This window comes from Neofelis nebulosa, chromosome 2 (genome assembly GCF_028018385.1).
Source record: "Neofelis nebulosa isolate mNeoNeb1 chromosome 2, mNeoNeb1.pri, whole genome shotgun sequence".
NCBI lineage: Eukaryota > Metazoa > Chordata > Mammalia > Carnivora > Felidae > Neofelis > Neofelis nebulosa.
The window spans coordinates 65,125,133-65,145,551 of NC_080783.1; the positions used below are offsets into that span (position 1 = coordinate 65,125,133).

Genomic DNA, 20,419 nt, shown 5'->3' on the forward strand with positions numbered 1-20,419 from the left:
TATCACTTTTTGTGGTTTTCAACAATTCACCCTGATGTTCCCTTGATGAAATTACGTTGGCCCCTTTCAATTCTTTTTCTGTGGTTACACTTGTCAGTAAACATAGCAGGAGTATAATGAGAGACACAATTGAGCTTAGGGCCACAAATCCAATGAAGATGGACACAACACTTTAATTGGTGTTCAAATTAAAAAGTTGTCCTTCAGAATGCTACTCCTTTCTAGAACCCGAGTTGCTATCACACCAGGAAAACAATATATGCCAGGCTACAAAGTCTATTCATGTTAATAAAAACTGTCTCTTCCTTCCCAGTTAGAGCAAAACATGGTAGCCCTGGAAGACGGAGATAGCAGATAATGGATATCAATTTCAACAAAGTCTGCTTTGAAGAAAACTATGCACTTAAACATACAGACTGTGTTGAAAGGACTCAACTGTGATTATAGATGGAAAATCATGCTTCCACGCACAATATTCATAATGCAATGAAAAGAAGTGATGGGCAATAGCAGAGATAATACGCATCATCTTGCCAAAGCCAAGGGCTGACTGTGAATATATGATCCATATGAGACCAGCAATAACTCAGTGTGGTTACCATTCTAACTAAATGAATATTAGAATGGCGTCAAGCAGCATGACTCCAGGCATAATCACACCTTCGTCCAACCCGTAATAAGTACTCTCTAAATATAAGCTCCAGTATTCTTGGCTCCTGAAGGAAATGTCCACTCTAAGGTGCACCAGAGCTGATGAAAGGGATGTGATGTGCAGCAAGCTTTGATACTTTAAACAGTAAGCAAAAAGAAGGAAGAGAAACCAGCAGTAGAGTATAGAGAAGGGTTTCTCAACTTGGAATATACAGACATGGACTCCATTTGAATGCCAAAGGGATATGAGTGAGTCTCAAGATGGTAATCACAACCAAACTTTCTCCCTCATTATTCCAGGGCTTAGTATCCGATTCTTACAAGCCTACCGTGATCATCATACAGCCCTTGTCACTTTCCATACTTTCCTACTAAAGTGTGAGTCACCTATCACTAAGCTGGTATACCAAATATAGTCACTGGAAGAAGTTCCTCTCAAGTTCTTTTCTCGAGCCACTAATCACATGGGTGCATGTAAAGCATTGGGAAAACAGAAATAGAACCCATACTCCTCCTCAAGGAACTCATATTCCAGGAGGAAAGACTTCATGTAAATGATTAAAACAGAGGGATAAAGGGGCACCTGGGTGGCTCAGTCTGTTGAGTATCTGACTCTTGATTTTGGCTCAGGCCATGATCCCACGGTCATGGGATTGAGCCCTGCATCTGGCTCTGGGCTAAGGCTGTTTACGATTCTCTCTCTCTCAAAATAAATAAATAAACTTAAATAATAAAACAAAACAAAACAAAACAAAATAAAATAAAATACATGTAGTACACCAGGCATCAGGCTACGTGCTGTGCACTCCAAGGCCTGTATTGTATGGAGCTTAATTCCTTATGATGTTACAAGAGAGTTATTGCCTCCATTTTACAGTTGAGAGAATGGAAACTCAGAGATATTAAGTAGCTTACTCAAGATCACACAGCTAGTGAATGAATAATTGAGTAGTCATCTCGAGCTTCGAAAGGCCTGTTAGGACAACAGGCAAAATCTTGCACAGGAAAATGCAGGGTGGCAGGGAGCATCTCATGCTGCTATTCTTCCAGCAATCTGCACATTTATTTTCTTAGATGTATGTCCGCAGCTGGAATTTTTGCCTAGTTCATTCTGGTTTGCTACACACTGCATGACACCGATTCTATGAAGATTCTCGATCACCAAAAACTGATGTCTTGCAAAGAGTACATTAAGGCTGGGGGCAGGGAGAGAGAGTGGCTACTGTGGAAGAGGCTCAGACACACTTTGCTTTCCCCTTTCTCTGATGTCCTCAAACACACACATGTGCTCATACTCACACACTGCAAGAATTGCTCTTACTACTGACTTTTTTTCAGACACGAGAACAAAAGTAAGCGCAGCATTAGTTACATCTTGGTCACCAGTAAATGCAAATTATCACCAATAAAAACGGGATTGGAAATGGGCAAAAGAACCAGCCTAGGATCTGAAGAGCAGCCAAGGATAACGTGCACCTACAGCAAGGGGTGTTAAAAAACATCTTTTTTGCTTACAAGAAAACACATGTCTCCGGTGGCCAAACGAACACAAAAATATACCTCTGGAACAGATAGCAATATAAGGAAAGGTAAGAGAGAGTAGTAGCATGCTGCATTTAACTCTAAAGCATGATTTTATGCATGTTGATTGAAGTAGTTAGTGATGGGCCAGATGTCCACGTTTTACCCCTTGAGCAATCCTAACTTGCTGTGAGGCTTTCTGGGCCTCGGTAGCCTTAAGCTAAAATAAGGACAAAAATAAAATCTACATTATTTCCAAACACATTATACGTGTTAACGATCATCACCAATCCTTTGAGTTTCTGAGGGAAATGTTGTTACACAGGGAGATAGTATTATGACATAAAGAACAGGTTCTAGTGGTGAGGAGAGGATTATGTCAGTTTATCAGTTCATGATTTGGGGTCCAGGTCACACACGTCAATCGATTCTTCTCAACACAGGATTGCGATCAGTTTTTTGGTTTAGCAAATGCACTGTACAGATTTTCACTAGAGAATTCTGTTCTCTTCCTGGAAAACACGAAGGCAAAAGTCCACTAAAAAGCAAAGAAAACGTCAGCTGAAAAGTTCTAGAGAAAGGAGCTGAATGTCACAAAGAGGAATCCTCTGGGGGGTTCTTTTAGTTTCATGAGATTTAAAAAAGTCCTGTTTAACAGACGCGTTAATGTATTAAAATACAAAGTTGCATATAGAACATTTGTCATTCCTTTTAGCATTCCTACCACAACCACAGACACTGATGACACATTAACTTGTCATCCATTAAATACAAATCCCTCCAAATAACCTTCCTCTAGAACTCTTGAAAGATTTCTTCCCCAGGAGCCATCCTGTATCGCAGATTACCTCATTCACAAGACCCTTCAGGAGCTACCCACCTTCACCTTTCAGGAAGTTAATGGAGCAGAATTTTCAATTTAAGGAGCTCATGATTCTCCTAGAAATCACATTGGATAGTCTGTTATTTTGAGTAGTGTATTTTTAAAAAAGCCCCTAAGTTGCCAAAATTATTCTCTTGTATGGCCGGAAGTAAGTCCTGCAGCAAGTGGGCAGAATTTCTTGGGTGAATTGTGCATAATTTGGGTGTCAAGTTCGGTCACTCTCCATCATATTCAGACAGGTAGGAGTCAGCACTGATTCCCTACGCCCTGACTGTCACTGAAGGGGCATGCAGTCATTCCAGCTTCCCTGCACCCACGGGCAAGGCTGTCCAGGCCCCATCAACTCTCTGGTGTCTCAAGGAATATAATATCTCCATGTTCTGATTTCCCTTTGATTTTCAAGTCTACTTCATTTGTCCATGAGAAACGTGCGAAACACCTAATGCCAGGTGCGAAACACCTGATGCCTGCAGAGATGACAGGAACTGCTCTCCACTCTGGTAAGACAGATGGGGGCTTACTTTCTAGGAAACGGTGGCATACAATAAACGCATGATAAACGAATACAAAAATAGTTTCAGGTAGTGGCAACTGATGTAAATAAGTCAGGCAATGGGATAGAGACTGAGCAGAGGTGAGAGGGGAGCTACTTTAGATGAATCGGTCACTCTCTGAAGGGTGACATTTGAGCTGAGAATAGAAAGTCTTGTGCTCTTCAGTCTAGTCATTGAGTCTTTTACTAACTTTTCGGCTCTTTGCTTGGCTCTTTGGGATTAATGTTTCATTAGGAAACACTTTCTTTTTGGTTTTTGAAATCTGCTCTTCTCTTGTCTTTTGGATCTTCTTGGCTTCATGTTTCCCATTTGTGGCTTTTGCTCACTCTTGCAAATGCCCTCAGCTTCTAGAGATGGAGGTTATTGGTATTAGCAGGCTATATGTATTAGTTTGCTAAGGTGGCCATAACAAAGTACCAGAAGCTGGGTAAATTTATTGTTTCACAATTCTGAAGGCTATAAGTCTGAGAAGATATTGGCAGAGTTGTTCTTTGTGAGAGCTGTGAGGGAGAATCTGTTCCACGCTTTTCTCCTAACTTCTGGTGATTTGCTGGCAATTCTCTGGCACTCCTTGTTTATAGATGAATCACCTAGATCTCTGCCTTCATCTTTACACAGCATTTTCCCTTCTCTGTGTCCCAATTTACCCCTCAACCCCTTTTTAGGAGACCCGTCATATTAGATTAGGGCCCACACTAATGACCTCATTTTAATTTCATTACCTCTATAAAGACCCTATTTCCCAACAAGGTCACATTCTGAAGTATTGGGGGTTAGGAATTCACCATGTCTTTTTAGCGGGGAGGGACACAATTCCATCCACATCTACTTTCCTGGATGGCAACAAAATGAAATACTTTGCTCCCTAAGATTTCATTTCTTCACATTTTATGCTCTTGATTCGAGCAGGGAAATTATTGGGTTTTGGTAAACTAACTTTTAAAGGGTAAAAAAATGTGTAATTAGCATTCAAAGTAGAATGGAACATCAACATGCAAGGGGACACAAAGTTTGGCTTATTTTTAGATTAAAAAAAGCTAGTTCATTTATTTTGTAAGACCACATGAGGAATATGGCACAGATTTAAAAACAGTCCTGTGCTTCTGCCTTTTTTTCTTTCCCTTGAGGTATCCCCCACCTCCCCTGCAAAAAAAAAAATAAAATAAAATAAAAATTAACCCATAATTAGTTGGGAAAGTGAAGTCAGGGCTGTGACACCTTTCCCAAAAGGTTGGGGTCAAACAATTCTTGAGAAACTGACTTGTTTTCTGGAGAATAAGGACGATTCTCCTGTGTCACCTCCAACTACCAGCATTCCTATTATTCAGAAATGATTTTGAATATTCAGAGACCATATGGCACTACAAAAGTGGTTTTAACATTAAAATCCATGAAGTCATTTTAAAACATGGTACAAAAGATAAACCTGTTGAAAACAAATCAACCCAATTTTAACCAGTTAAAAGGGAGGGATAAAAGGAAGACAAAAATTCTAAAAAAAAAAAAAAAGATAACGAAAAGAGAAGGCAGGGAGAGAAAGGGCCAACCACTTGTGTTTATGAAAAGCTCCTGAAATGGATGAAAAGTTGGTGGTACCACACATCACCATCCTGGGGAGGGTAAAAGAGATTCTGCCTGAAAAATGTTTTGATCTCAAATGACTTTCCTCAGAGCTGGTGTATGAGCGAAATCAAAGAATCTTCATTCTATGGGGAAATCCAGGAACTCAGACCGCAACAGAACTAATTGATAAACGAGCCCCAAAGGCCAGAGATTCTACTCAGCTGCATTAATTTGGCGAATGGTTATCTTGATGCCCAACTCCCTCCCTTCCTCTCGCTCTTGTAATTATGCTCTAAATAAGCACAGGAGAGGAAGAAATAAAGCACTATTAACACTAGATAATGGTCCTTGAAGGAAGAATTTCATAAACCATTATGTTATACAGCTTGCTAACTTATTATCTCTCCAAATCACAGAGGGCTAGCTCTCTCTCCTAGCCTCTCTTTGAAGTCAGCCTCCTTGGCTGTGAAAGGCACTATACACACAGAAGTCGAAATCCCTGAATGCTCATAGAGGTAAACGGTCTGACTCCTCTGCCTCAGAAAGACAAAAAGCTAATTTGTTCCTTTAAAAAAATTTAATTATGAATCCTTTCAGAGACCCCATAATTGAACTCATCCAACAGAACGTTTGCAACAAGCAAGTGGCAGAAAGCAAAGAAAGGTAATATTCATCATGATTTGGCAGCTGAAATCCCTTCCCTCCCAAATCTGGAAGAGATTATTCGAACCTTTCTCCTTTCAGTTCACTATACCTTGAAATTTGTTGAAAAGGTCCTTATAAATCCTCGCACTCAGAAGAATGGGGCCAACTTGAAAGAGGAGTGGTCAGGATGAGGATGTTCATGTGTGGGCTTAGGGTTCTTGCTATTCTGAAAGCTACACTCTATTTCCTTGCAGAAAAAAGTGCACTTCAAATTAGAGAAGATTATAGCTTTCTTCGAATCAATGTGTTGCCCTAGTTCTAGAATTCAGAGAATTTTTAAACATCGCTACAATCCTCTCAGGGAAAAATGAAAATGAGGATGTCTCATTATTTTAAATAAATGCTTGGCTTCCTTTGCAGTGATGGATATGGTGCCTTGACTGCCTTATATGAGACACATTTTTAAAGATGGGCAGAGCCATCACTTATTTAATCATAGGAGCCTGGGAGCCTGGCAGTATGGATGGGCCTTGGGTAGGGCTTCTCCACTGGGAAAGAAACGCCATGATGTTTTATTACAGAGGTGGAAGAGGATGAGAGGAAAGACATCCTACTCATATAAACAGCAGCTGGGAGAATTTAAAAATGATGAGCTATGCGACACCAAAAAGAGTATTCATTTGCCCCATTATTTTAGGTAGGGGAAGCTGATATAAATGGATATTATTAGAAACCAGAAAGATGTTAGTGTATTGCTATCTAAAATTTACAAAGTCTAAGGAGATATTTCCTAGTCCATCACAGAGAGGTAATATTTTGGGTCATATTTCAGAGAATGACATTAGTACCATGAGGGAACTGATAACATCATACAGAAAAGACCTTGCAATTTTTATTTTCCGTTTGTTTCCTTTTTCTAACTCAAATGCCCCTTTACACAATATCAATTTATCAGAACACATAACAGGCAAAAATAATTTTTTTATTTTTTTTAATGTTTATTTATTTTTGAGAGAGAGAGAGAGAGAGAGAGAGACCGAGAGCAAGTGGAGGAGGGGCACAGACAGAGGGAGACACAGAATCCGAAGCAGGCTCCAGGCTCTGAGCTGTCAGCACAGAGCCCAACGCAGGGCTCAAACCCACAGACTGAGAGATCGTGACCTGAAAGCAGAAGTTGGATGCTTACAACTGACTGCGCCACCCAGGCGCTCCTAAGCAAAAATAATTTTGTGTAGCTGCTGTCAATAGAAATTATTTTGTAGGCAATCTTATGGCACTGGAAGATCTGGATTCAACTTCCAGATTTTTAGTAATCAGCTCTGGACTCTGTGCATCTCTCTACCTTTGTTTCCCCACCAATGAAATGAGAATAATGACATCCGGACATACTTTGCAAGGTCACTGTATGGATCAAATAAGATACTGGATTTGAAAATACTTTGTAAGCTAAATACTGCTACCAGAATGAAGAGTATTATCATTATTAATATAAACATGATAAACAAAAGACAAATCTTGAGGGTATCACCTATAAAATGTTTAATGAGCAATAATCAGTCAACTCATCTTGACTGGTGCAAAAGCAGTTTTCTTATTTGGCTGATACTCAAAAGGGGTGGGGGGAAAGCTCGGCAGTTGACTGTTCTCACAAGAAGTTTCAATTTCTTTTTTTTTTTTTTTTAAATTTTTTTTTCAACATTTTTTATTTATTTTTGGGACAGAGAGAGACAGAGCATGAACGGGGGAGGGGCAGAGAGAGAGGGAGACACAGAATCGGAAACAGGCTCCAGGCTCTGAGCCATCAGCCCAGAGCCTGACGCGGGGCTCGAACTCACGGACCGCGAGATCGTGACCTGGCTGAAGTCGGACGCTTAACCGACTGCGCCACCCAGGCGCCCCAAGAAGTTTCAATTTCATTTTATAATGTGAATATTAAGAGGTCCTATACTTCTGTGAAAAAAGGATACACAAGTTAGAGGAAATATTATGATTATTATTAGCACTAATGTGATAAAGAACTAGATTTTTTTTCAAATACAACTTTAGAATATCAAAAATCTACCAGATTTAAATAGCCCTCTGAGTAGCATGTACATAGTCATAATTAACATTCTATGTCCACTTGGACAGGCTCAAATGGCTATACCATGAGTATTTTAGAGATATTCAAGACAAAGCCAATTCACGATTTACCAGTTTTTCTTCACAGGCTTGTCAAGGTCGTAACAGAACTTATCCACAATGTAATATTACAAAGCATGTGATCATTTCATCACTCAACTTAAGGGACTTGGCAATTTTCAGCATCAGAGTTAGCTTTATGAATTGCTCTGGAGATGTACCCAAAGGAAAGCCTGGGTGACAATGAGTCCTGTTTGGCAGAGTAGCTTTTTAACCAAACCATTTTGTTTCTGAAATCTGTGATTCTGTGTATACTTTCTCAAGTTGGTACCTCCTGGCCAGTGAGGTGACAAATGCTGCCCTGGATTTCACCAATATCCTCAGTCACCTGTGTTGGTTCTTCACAGTCCTTACCTCCGCCAATCCCCAGTGTTGCTCCCCACAAGCTATTTACCAAACACTTGCTCAGCTTCCCCTCACCAGACACTATTTTGTGTTAGAGATTTCCCTTTCTACACATTCCCCTCTTTTCATAACTCCCTTTTTGCTAATGATTCTTATTTCCCCAATGGTTAGAGACCCAGCCTGCCAGTTTTCATCCTACTGGCACCTTGAACTCTTTACCACAATCCACCTTGCATAGCTCTTGAATCTGTTTGCAGCTACACTGGACTCTTCTCACTTGGATTCCATGGGCAGGGCTCAAGACATTAACCGCCGCCCCCCCCCCCCCCCCAAGGCCTCTGAGGTTCAACTCTCATTCTTGTGTCAGTTTACCATTCTCTCTTCCCCACTGCATCAGCTCTCCACAATCATTTGCAATCTTTATTCCTACTCCTGAGCCTTTAAATTTTGTGGGGCAAGATCTCATCGTCAAAGCGACTGAGACAATTTGGCCTCCTGGAGAAAGCACAGGATTGACAGTCAACAGAAGAAACCTCAAGTTGTAGTTTTGCCATAAAATTCTTGGGAAACATTTTCCTCCTTAAAAATTTCTCTTAGTTTCAAAATTGCATTAATTTTCACTGATCAGGAATTCCACACCAGTCCATGATTTCTCAACCCACTTGAAAGGCTCTTCACTGCACTATTTGGCATTTTCAGTCCTTCCATTACCATTGACTCTTTGTCTTTAGAAGGGCTTAGAAAAATGACGAGAATAACAATAACAAAACCTCTTGACCCTGGCATCACTTTCAATTATTGTCATATTTTTCTCTTTCATTTCATATCCAGAGCCCCCAAATAAGTGCTCTCTCACGCTTTTATGCATGAAAACTCTTTAAATCGTCACCCATTTAAAGTCTTGCAATCTATCTGCATGGTGCATAACGTCATTCTGAGTAAAGCCATAAGACCTTCCCTGACAGCTTAGTCACTCTGTTCTTCCAACTCTTGCCTAGGATTCCTCCTTCCTGCACTCTTATGCTTCTCTGCTCACATTTCTGGTGGTCTTTGTACTTTCCTCTTTCCCCCTCCTTTGCCTGCTCTACCCATTTTCCACACCATACTCAGCCCCACTTCCAGTCTCATTAGCATAGGGAACTCCCTCAGCAGTCAGCTCTCTAGCAGAGTTCACCGGAAACGTCGGTCAGAGACCAATGAACTTTATACATCCCTTTCCATTTTCATTGCGGTTCTCTCTCTCAGACCGGGTATAAATGTAAGATGATGCCAAAGTGGAGAGACATTTGCCTTCCTTCTGCTTTCTGCTTTTTCTTTTCCCTGTAGAAAATAGATTTCAGAGCATGTGTTTGAGTCCAATTTCTTTTTAAGCTAGGAAGTCTATATCGTAGACAAACTTAACAGGCATTGAGGACAAGTTTTGCTAATGACAACAAAAGGTAAAAAATGATTTTGTGCTTTTTGTACATGCTCTACACATGTGAGAGCTTTACTCTTCTTTATATTTGAGATGTCAGGCTGTTTCTGAAACTGTTAAAATGTTGTAAAGTCCATTCAAAGCATGTTTTTACTTGGTCCATTAGAGAGGAGTTTCCATGAAATTCTGAGACTATTTTTTTTTTGTTTAAAGACTGCATTTTAACAGTCATTTTTTTCCAGTAAGGCCTAGACAGATGGTACAGGTGACTTTTCTAAGAGATATCAAGCTATTTGCTTCCCCTTTCCTTTATTATGTTATTTGAAAACCATCAGACAGTTTGAGTTCTATAAAGGTAGAATTTAGGAAAGGTCTCTAAGTATAATTGGAAACAGGTCAGTTGTGGAAGGAAGTAGACATTTTGTTGTTGTTGTTAAAACACATGAAGCCATACAAATGTAAAACTATCAGAAATTAGAGGAAGAAAATCTCATTTGTCATTATTCTCTATCATAGCTCTTCAGTGAAAAGTGTAACCACTCCCTCATCTACAGCCTATAGAACAAGGACATGGAAGGGGCCTTCAGGAGGCTCTTGGGGAAAACGATTGACTTTTAAGGTGTGGGGCTGAGGGAAGAGGAAATAAATTAATATTCTGGATTGCCTAAAATAAAGTGTAACCATTTTTATGACTGGGTAGATTACCATAGGACTTCATTTTTCAAATTTGCTCAATTAAGATTATGACATTAATTATTTTAAAATAATATTTTAAATAATAGTTTGTATTTAATCAATACTATTTGCTAGGACTATATAAAATGCCTTACAAATAACTATTTGTACATATAATTGAGAGGACACACCATTGCTTCTCTGCCTCTACTCATAATATTCTCTATAACTTACATATAATCCTCTAATTATAATAACAATTATAATTGTTAGTAAGCATCCTTGTTCCTGTTTTACAAAACAGGAAACTGAGGCCCAAAGAGTAAGCAACTTGCTCCAGTGTCACAATTACTGAGTGATTAAACGTGGATGTGAACACGATCTCTTAAACTGGAATGTGTGGGTCTCTACACCATATCCTACATTTCACTTTTTAAAAAAAATTTTTTTTTTAACATTTATTTATTTTTGAGACAGAGAGAGAGCATGAACAGGGGAGGGTCAGAGAAAGAGGGAGACACAGAATCTGAAACAGGCTCCAGGCTCTGAGCTGTCATCACAGAGCCTGACGTGGGGCTCGAACCCACAGACCGTGAGATCATGACCTGAGCCGAAGTCGGACGCTTAACCGACTGAGCCACCCAGGCGCCCCTACATTTCACTTTTTACATGTAGTCAGATTAAAAATGTTTGTTTTCCCTATTTCCTTTAGTTATCCAGGGAATAATGTGAAGGTAGGGAAAATGAACTCACAGCTGCTGTGCCTCTCACCACCACTCAAGGCTCTTTCTGGCCCTGAGACCACTGGTTGCACAATGTAAATGCTGTCATTATTTTTAAAAATTTTTTTAATGTTTATTTATTTTTGAGAGAGAGAGAGAGAGCGTGAGCAGGGGAGGGGCAGATTGAGAGGGAGACACAGAATCCAAAGCAGGCTCCGGGCTCCAAACTGTCAGCACAGAGCCCGATGCGGAGCTCAAACTCACAGACCGTGAGATCATGACCGAAGTCAGACACCCAACCGATTGTGCCACCCAGGCACCCCCATTATTTTTAAATGAGAGCTTGAGAAAGGATAAAGGATTCATCTCCCTTCACAATATTAAGATATCTAGAAAATCAAACCAATAATGATGCTTAGAGCCCATGCAATTCTGGGTCAAAAGGAAACAGTTGCTCTTACGAGATATTTTAATAAAGCTTTGAACTACTACAGATGAACTACTCATCTCTACCATAATGACGCAATCATTTTATCTTGGGAAGAATGTAAGACTTGGCTCTGCCACTTACTAGCGACATGACTGTAGTCAAGTAAATTCTCCATTTATGGCAGATTTGGTAGTTTAGCTATTCTAATCTATTTCTATTCCAATTCCCCTTTAGCTTTTCTTCCAGGAAGTAGGCCAGTTGTAAAAGAAGCTGAAGTCCAAAAACTAAATTTCCCAGGTCCCTTTACAACTTGGATAAAGGCATATGACCTAGTTTCCACCAATCAGATGCCTCTGGGCAAGACATAGATGCAGGGGTCAGCAACACAATATGGCAGGTGCCTTCTGGTGATTTGGATTGACTGGAGAGTACATGAAGTGACAAAGGTGTCTATTCTCAAACTGCTGTGATAGAATTTCCATCCTCCAAATGTGACATCATAGGTGTGAGTAGAGGCAGTGGAAGCAATGATGTGCCTCCTAAAACAACTCTAAAAATTGTCAAGCACTGTTTGGGCTGTGCTGTTCATGGTCATGCTGTTCTGGCTGGTGAGTAACCTGACATGGGTCTTGTCCCCCCAGAGATTCCATGAACTACCTAATGCCCTTTGAAAAGTTCCTTTCTCTTTTACCTGTAAACTGGCTTCTGCTTTTTAAACTAAGGACCCCAAACCACATACCATTTTCTCTACTCTTTAAGTATAGAATGAAATGATGACATCTCACATTTGTCAGAATGGCTAAATTTAACAACTCAGGAATCAACAGATGTTGGTGAGGATGCAGAGAAAGGGGAACCCTTTTGCACTATTAGTGGGAATGCAAACTGGAGCAGCCACTTTGGAAAACAGTACAAAGGTTCCTCAAAAAATTAAAAATAGAATTACCCCTATGATTTAGCAATTATACTACTAGGTATTTATCCAAAGGACACAAAAATGCTGATTTGAAGGGGCACATGCTCCCCAATGATTACAACATTGCTATTGACAATAGCCAGATTATGGAAAGAGTTCAAATGTCCCTCAACTGATGAATGGATAAAGAAGATGTGGTATATAGGTGTATGTATGTGTATGTGTATGTATATACACATATATTTATATATACATATGTGTGTGTATATATATATATATATATATATATATATATATATATATATTTGGAATACTACTCCGTGATCAAGAAAAAAAAAAAAAAGAAATCTTTCCATTTGCAACAATGTGGATGGAACTAGAGTGTATTATGCTAAGTGAAATAAATTATTCAGAGAAAGACAAATACATGATTTCACTCATATGTGGAATTTAAGAAACACAACAGATGAACATAGGGCAAGGGAAGGAAAAGTAAGATAAAAACAGAGGGAGGCAAACCATAACAGACTCTTAAATGCTGAGAACAAACTGAGTGTTGCTGGAGGGGAGCTGGGTGCGGGATGGGCTAAATGGGTGATGGGCGTTAAGAAGGACACTTGTTGGAATGAGCACTGGGTGTTCTATGTAAGTGATGAATCACAGGGTTCTACTCCTGAAGCCAGTACTACACTGTATGTTAACTAACTTGAATTTAAATTTTAAAAGATGGAACGATGATAATCTAATTTTCAGGCTGGTTGTGAGGTACATGCATTGTAAGCTTTAAAATGGCATATAAATTTGCTATTTAAATTGCTGGATATTTAAGCATTGCTTGAGAGAGCTACCCACCACTATAAAATGAATGAATCCCTGCTATACTTATCTAGAAAAATGCTGTGTAGCATTGTCCATGTAAGGAGCCGCCTTTGAATTGCGGATCATATTTGAAAACCCTATTTTCTCTCTCCATGCTGTCTAAAAATGTATGGATGTGTGTTTTGGCTGGATGTCACATGGCCCTCTTGTGACCTTGCTTAGGGCAAGATGCCCTGGATGACAACTGCTTATCTCTTTCAGGAAACTCTGTGCACCTTTCTTCTAGGTGAATTCACTGAAAACCATGGAGTCTTCATTTAAAAATAGGCCACCATAAATACACTCTCAAAAATTACTGAAAATTCATTCATTTGGTTCTTTTTTTTGTGATGTGTTAATTTTACCTATATAATTACACATGGCACCATACATGTGTCTATTACTAAGTCTGAAGACGTGCTGATAACTCATTACTCTCTGTTCTTTTTTTAATTTGGGAGGATTACTGAAATGCTTTTGTTTGCATTTACTCATTCATTATATTTGACAATCCCCTGAGAAACGTTTACAAATGTTGGGGCGCCTGGGTGGCTCAGTCAGTTGAGCATCTGACTCTGGTTTTGGCTCAGGTCACGATCTCATGATTTCCTGGGTTTGAGCCCCGAGCCCGTGTTGGGCTCTGTGCTGGCAGCACACATCTTGCTTGGCCTCTCTCTCCCTCTCTCTCTGCCCCTTCCCCACTTGTGCTGTCTCTGTCTCTCTCTAAATAAATAAATAAATAAACTTAAAAAATGGAATAAGCCATAAATTTAAAAACATTTATAAATGTTATTAAATATTCATATTAAAATGCAAATTCACTACCTTTAAGAAGCTTTTGTTATATTAACCATAATCCATGTGGTAAGAAATAAGAAATAATTAGAGTTATGGTACTCTAACTGAAAATAGTTCATCCTTGATTTAGATGATTGGTTTACATTCATGGAAGACACAAATTTTGACTTGGATCTCAAATTTTAAAAATGAATAGAGAAATCTCAATAGGTGAAAACTTGGTTGTGGGGAAGAGACATTCAATGTTAAGAGAAAAGCATTTGCAAAGAAACAAAAGTGTTAAATTGATTTATTTGAGAATAGGGGGCCATCTGGGATGGTAGAGTGTTGGATTCATGATAGAATATAGTTGAAACTGAGTATGCAAAGGGAGTCATTGTTCATGAATTTATTTTTTTCTCCACCATACTTTCACCATTTCTTCATTTTCAATACAGTTCCATAATTTACCACTGATTGCATTTTGGGTTGATTGTTTCTTTATGTCATATGGAAAGACCCCTTAATCACTAGGCTGGTTTCCTCATTGCTTTTAACCATGTCCATTTGATAAACTGTCACCTCTATAAGGACAAAGATTTTCTCTGGCTGTATCACTACTTTTATTACTCTTATTATTACTTCTATCTTTATCACTGTACCTAAGTGTAATAGCATGGTGCAAGAAATACTGTAGCTGATGACTAAATAACTGTGGAGTAAATGGCTTCCAGATAAATAGCCATCAACAGTTATCTGTCATACAATAGTAGCCTTGTTGAGGGCTCTTGAGAGCTGAGATATCATACATAAGTGGACTGTATTCCAGAGCAAGCATTTGTGTGTTGTGCTAGAAAGATACACCAGAAGGTGTTTCGTAGTCTGAATATATGATATCTTCTCCCAAGCCTGGACCTTTTCACTATGCCATTCAAGGCAAATTTCTGCCTCTGATTTAATTCCTGAACTCATGATTTTGTTGTAATTGATTCTAGATTAAAAGTAACTTTTCTAGATAAAAGATAACATTTCTGGAAATGACAATAAACACACACACACACACACACACACACAGCCCAGCATTAATAAAAAAGAAATTCAGGAAACATAATATAGAATCTGAACTTTTTCTGGGGTGAATATTTTTCAAAATTTTTCACAAGTTGTCAACTGTCAAATCCTTGAATTATTCTTTCCTGAATGTCTTTCTGAACCATTTTTTAAAAATAAATTATCTGGCTTGCTGTTGTGGTGGGTCATTTGTGATTACATCCATCTTGTCCAGTTACAGCAGTAACATGTGTAAATTGGATCTCTAAGGAGTGATAACGTGATGCAAATAGTGCTTTTCACCTTGGGTTACCATAGCCACAGTCATTATTCGCAATAGCTACTGTACTGTGTTCTTCTGTGAAATCCCCTAACAAGACGCTCACCTCATGTCACTTCCAAGATACTGATAAGAGTATAAACATTGAAAAGTTTGGAGACAGCATAACTTCACTGCTAAAAATGCCCTTCCAGGAAATTATCTTCAGAGCTATTATTATGTTGGCTTTAGCATGCTTGGAAACTCTGTATAGTGGCCATATGTTGCCAGATTCAAGAGGAAAATATGTATTTTGGGTAATAGGAATGGGGGCAAAGTATAACCTCTAATATCTGAAAAGTTTTCAAGGCATGAAGTGAGTAACAATAATGAGCTCCTTGGTTCCTGGGCATCTGTCAGTCCCAGAAGACTAATAGAGAAGTGCCAATGCTTCTGTGTCCCTGGGGAGCTCTAGGGCATGGCTCCTGGGGCAATTGTCAGAAATCAAGATTATTATTTATCTTGCACTTGGAGCAGAGAGCTAAGCAAATAAGTAAATGCCCAATATGAGTAATGTATCTATGTGGTCTGAAAGAAGAAGTTTTTCAGTGTCGCCTCATCACCAGACTTCATCCCAATATCCTTATTACTTGGGATGTGAGATGCTAATGGGAAGAAAACACTGGATTAAATGAAGTTTTCAAGTTAATTTACAGCAGGACTGCTCAGAGCCCTTAATATGATGTATTCTTTTGAGGATCTCAAGACCGACATAAAATAGCTCACTGAATTTTGCTTTTACTAGAAGCTTCTTGGCAACACAGTTTGAGATGGACAGTTATTGGACAGTTAAGATGCTCCGTGACCTCCCTTTTGGGACTGTAAATGACTCTCATCACATTATTGTTACTGTATTTTTTGTTTCTTAAAAAAGGGATTTAAAGAAAGTCAGATTGGTCACAGCCTTCTGGTTACTTTATGGGGTGAACATAATCCTATTAGAGTATCTATTTAAAAAAATTATTATAAGCCTAGTACCTTATAACTCCTAATTTTCTAAACTTTTCTCTTTCTAACTGCATTTTATGGCTATATTGCTTTTGAGAAAGCTTTTGTTTTAGTAGTACTAATAAGATACAAAACAAAGATACGTACACAGGACAGAAAATTAAGACGATCAAAATAAACAAAAGGAAGAAAATAAAAATCACACATAATCCTATCAAGCAGATACAGGGACTGTTGACAAGCAGATACAGATCTTTTCTCTATTTGCATTTTATATTTTTTATTTATAAATAAATCATGTTATATGGACATTTTCATGTTGTTTTTTCCTTCTTAGCATCATCAACACCTTTGCCTGCCATTACCAATATTCTCATGACACTTTGTTTTCAATTACTACCATATTTTATTTATGTAATCATCCCTCCACTATTGCTTACTTAGTCTAACAGACTTCCTGCATTTCCTGAGTTTATTCTGTTAGCATCCTCAGAGACTCCAGGGATGTGAATATTAGAACAGATGACAGTGTTCTTGGTTCTGTAAGCCTTGTCCTAGAAACTTCATGTCTCAATTGCAGTGTCAGAGAACAAAGGCACCAACAGTGATCTGCTGCCTGGAGTCCCTGAAATCATACTCATGGTGCTGCTGACAGTCATAACTTCCCAACCTGGCTCATTAATCTGCAACTACAACTTACTCCCAGGCCACTAATATTTCAGAGGAACAATACAAGCAATCGAAACCTGTAATTTATGGGTCAAATCCACAGAACAGTCCTAAGTCAACCCTTCTGCTCTTGAGATGAGAACAGTATGGCATCTGAGAGCCTTTATGATGCCAGTATGAGACAGGTCCATTTTTTGTTTGAAATCTTCCAGATTATTTATCCTGCAGCTCATTCTGTAATCAACGCCCATATAACTCACATAGTACACAGTATCGTCAGCACAGTAGGGACAGTTATTAAGAGGGTGAAATCAGCAAATCCTGGTAGTCTGTTTGATGAGCCAACTCTGATGATGATTTGAGCTGACTGTCACGTATCGAGGATACCTATCTGGGCACTCGCCACAGAAGTTCTTCCAGGTCAGGTATGATGAGAGCTAGCCTGGTGGGCTGGATCTCCCTGGTCAAGTGGAGCTCTACTCCAGGAATACTATCTTATGAGGATGAGATCTCAGTTTCTTTCATCCTTGTTTCCCTTACTGTGAAGCGCCTTGAAGTAACACTTCATATAAAGGAAGTCAAGTTGGACTAGACATACCATGGGCTATCTCTATGTGTCAAATAATCACGAAAATTTGCAGCTACAAACTTTAGTGTTTTAATTGCCAAGAGTCTGGATTTCATCAGTAATTTTGAAAAAGCATTTGTTAAGGGACTTGTACCAGCGGGCAGTATTGTGAGGTGTTAAAAACGATAAAACTGCCATTTGCTAACTGTATCACTGTTCTGCACGCATTTCCTCAGAAGACAGGAACTGTGCCTACTTCAGATTCATGAAAATGAAATGAAATAAATATCAGGAAAGCACTCAATATCAGTCTGGGCACATATTCGTGCTCAGTAAATACTATTTTTAATTTTAATATTTGAAGAAAATCAGAAATGTATTTAAATATTTTAATGCATGTTATTATGAATTAGGATGCTATTATTAATGGTCTCTCTTATGTGCAGGCACTGTGTTAGCTCCCGGGGGTAGAAGGTTGACCATCATACTGTCCTCTAAGGAGCTGAAGTCCAGTATTGTCACCTGGAGTTTATTTACTTATTTACTTATTTATTTAAAAATTTTTAATGTTTATTTACTTTTGAGAGAGAGAGCGAGAGAGAGAGACAGAGTGTGAGTGGGGGAGGGGCAGAGAGAGAGGGAGACACAGAATCCGAAGCAGGTTCCAGGCTCCAAGCTGTCAGCACAGAGCCCGACGAGGAGTTCGACCTCACAAACTGTGAGAGCCAAAGTCGGGTGGTCAACCGACTGAGTCACCCAGGCGCCCCTGGAGTTTATTTTAATATAGCGTTGTAAGTGATGAAATAAATGGCATAAAGTGTGTATGAGATGTTGTGAAGCTGCACTGCTCAGTGTAGACAGATGTAGGGAATATTTGCTGGAGTCATGGTACAGGCAATGCAGTGTTACTTGCTGGGTATCAGCATGGGCTACGGAAATGTCATTGGTGCTCTCCTCCAAGGCTTTCCACTCGGGCTTAAATCTAAAGAAGTGGAGAGAACCCAAGTAAGTGTTTTTGTTTCAACCATTGGTTTTGATTGCCCTACAGAAGGTGTGATACAACAAGCCCCTAGTATTCCGTATACAAAGTAACTTTTGTAATAATACATACCTTTTTTAGATTAGTTCAAAGAATAAATTTTAATTCATTTTTTTTTCAGTTTTGTTAATATTTACGCCAAACCACATTCTATTCAAGTATTCAAAAACCTGGACCAAGTCAAAAGTTTCTGGTATTTAAGCAAAAATAAGCCAAAAAAAAAAAATCCAAGAGGCAATTATATTGAAAAAGAAACATACTACAGTAGTGAAAATTACTTAAATACATTAGCCTTCTATCCTTATTTCCCGTGGTTTACCATATTTTTTCTTCTCCCTGAGATATTCTCGTGGCAGCAAATAGAGAATCTCAAAATCTGTACTTACGGTAACCATTTGCGTTTTTTGTACTTTTGTCTGGGGCATTTTACTTTCTTAATTAGGAACATGGCTTGAGTGGCTGTGGGCTAAAAAACAGCCTGGTACTGCTTCTCATCCCCTGTTAGGGAAAGGGGGAGGCTGGAACAGGCCTTTGATGTCATTAGATGGCTGATACATTTCATTTGTACATTTTGCAGAAGGTGCTTGGGTAAGTGTGGCAATGCCACAGTGGTCACGCTTGCTATTTGGGGAACATGAAAGAGTATCCCTACAATCTTGGTATCTTTGAGGAATCTGCCAAACTGGAGGTTTAATGCCACTGTTTTGTTCCTCTCCTAAAGGCATAGAAAGGCACCTTCTCAAATTTTTAGTCTCCCTTCAGACATGAATGTGGCTCAATGTGGCTCAATGTGGCTCACAATGATCAAACGTCAGATGTGAATGAACCACAAAGCCAGCCTTCTTTCTGGCAGGTGAAGACCTGGGGTGTACGTATATTGTGTTCTAGCACTGGATGGAGGAGATTGCTCTGGATTAGCTTTTAAAGAAATTTTAAAAATATCTTTTTTTTTTTTTTAACAGCAATGTATTGGGAGAGAGGGTAACTATATTTGTGGTGAGCGTAGCATAATATATCAACTTGTTGAATCACTGTGTTGTATACCTGAAACTAATGTAACATTGTGGAGAAGCTTTTTAAATTTTTTTAAATGTTTATTTATTATTGAGACAGAGAGAGACAGAGTGCCGGCAGGGAGGTGGGTGTGTAGAGAGAGAGGGGGGACACAGAATTGAAAGCAGGCTCCAGGCTCCGAGCTGTCAGCACAGAGCCTGACACGAGGCTCAAACTCATGGACTTTGAGATCATGACCTTGAGGCAAAGTTGGTCGTTTAATGACTGAGCCACCCAGGCGCCGCTATGGAGTAGCTCTTAAAAAAAGTCTTTTCGAGGAGGCTCTAAGTATTACACAGGTACGTCTAACAAGTTGTCATTCTCAGTGAAGTGCACGGCAGCATGTAAGGCAGCAGAAGTTTCTTAGCTTGCCTAAAAAGGATTTCAATGCGTCTATAAACATGATTAGTTTAGAAGCCTCAGCACAACGTCTTACAAGGAGAAAGTCTGTAGAGTGATTAACCATTTGTGACCAAAGTAAAAGAACCAGGAGAATCTAAAGCTAGAATTTTGGTCTTTGATTCTATTAAGAGACTTGTTATCTTCTGGAGAAGAACCCACACTGTGCTTTCAAGGACAGACAAGCCAGGCTAGGTAAAGCTGGTCTTTCTCCAACTTCCCACAAAAGATGTGCA

General features: G+C 39.1%; 1 protein-coding gene across 1 annotated transcript in view; it reads right to left on the bottom strand.

Annotated features, from left to right (window-relative positions):
* Window positions 1-20,419, bottom strand: part of LOC131490451 (transcription initiation factor TFIID subunit 4-like) — a 526,620-nt gene that overhangs the window by 822 nt on the left and 505,379 nt on the right. The window lies entirely within an intron of this gene.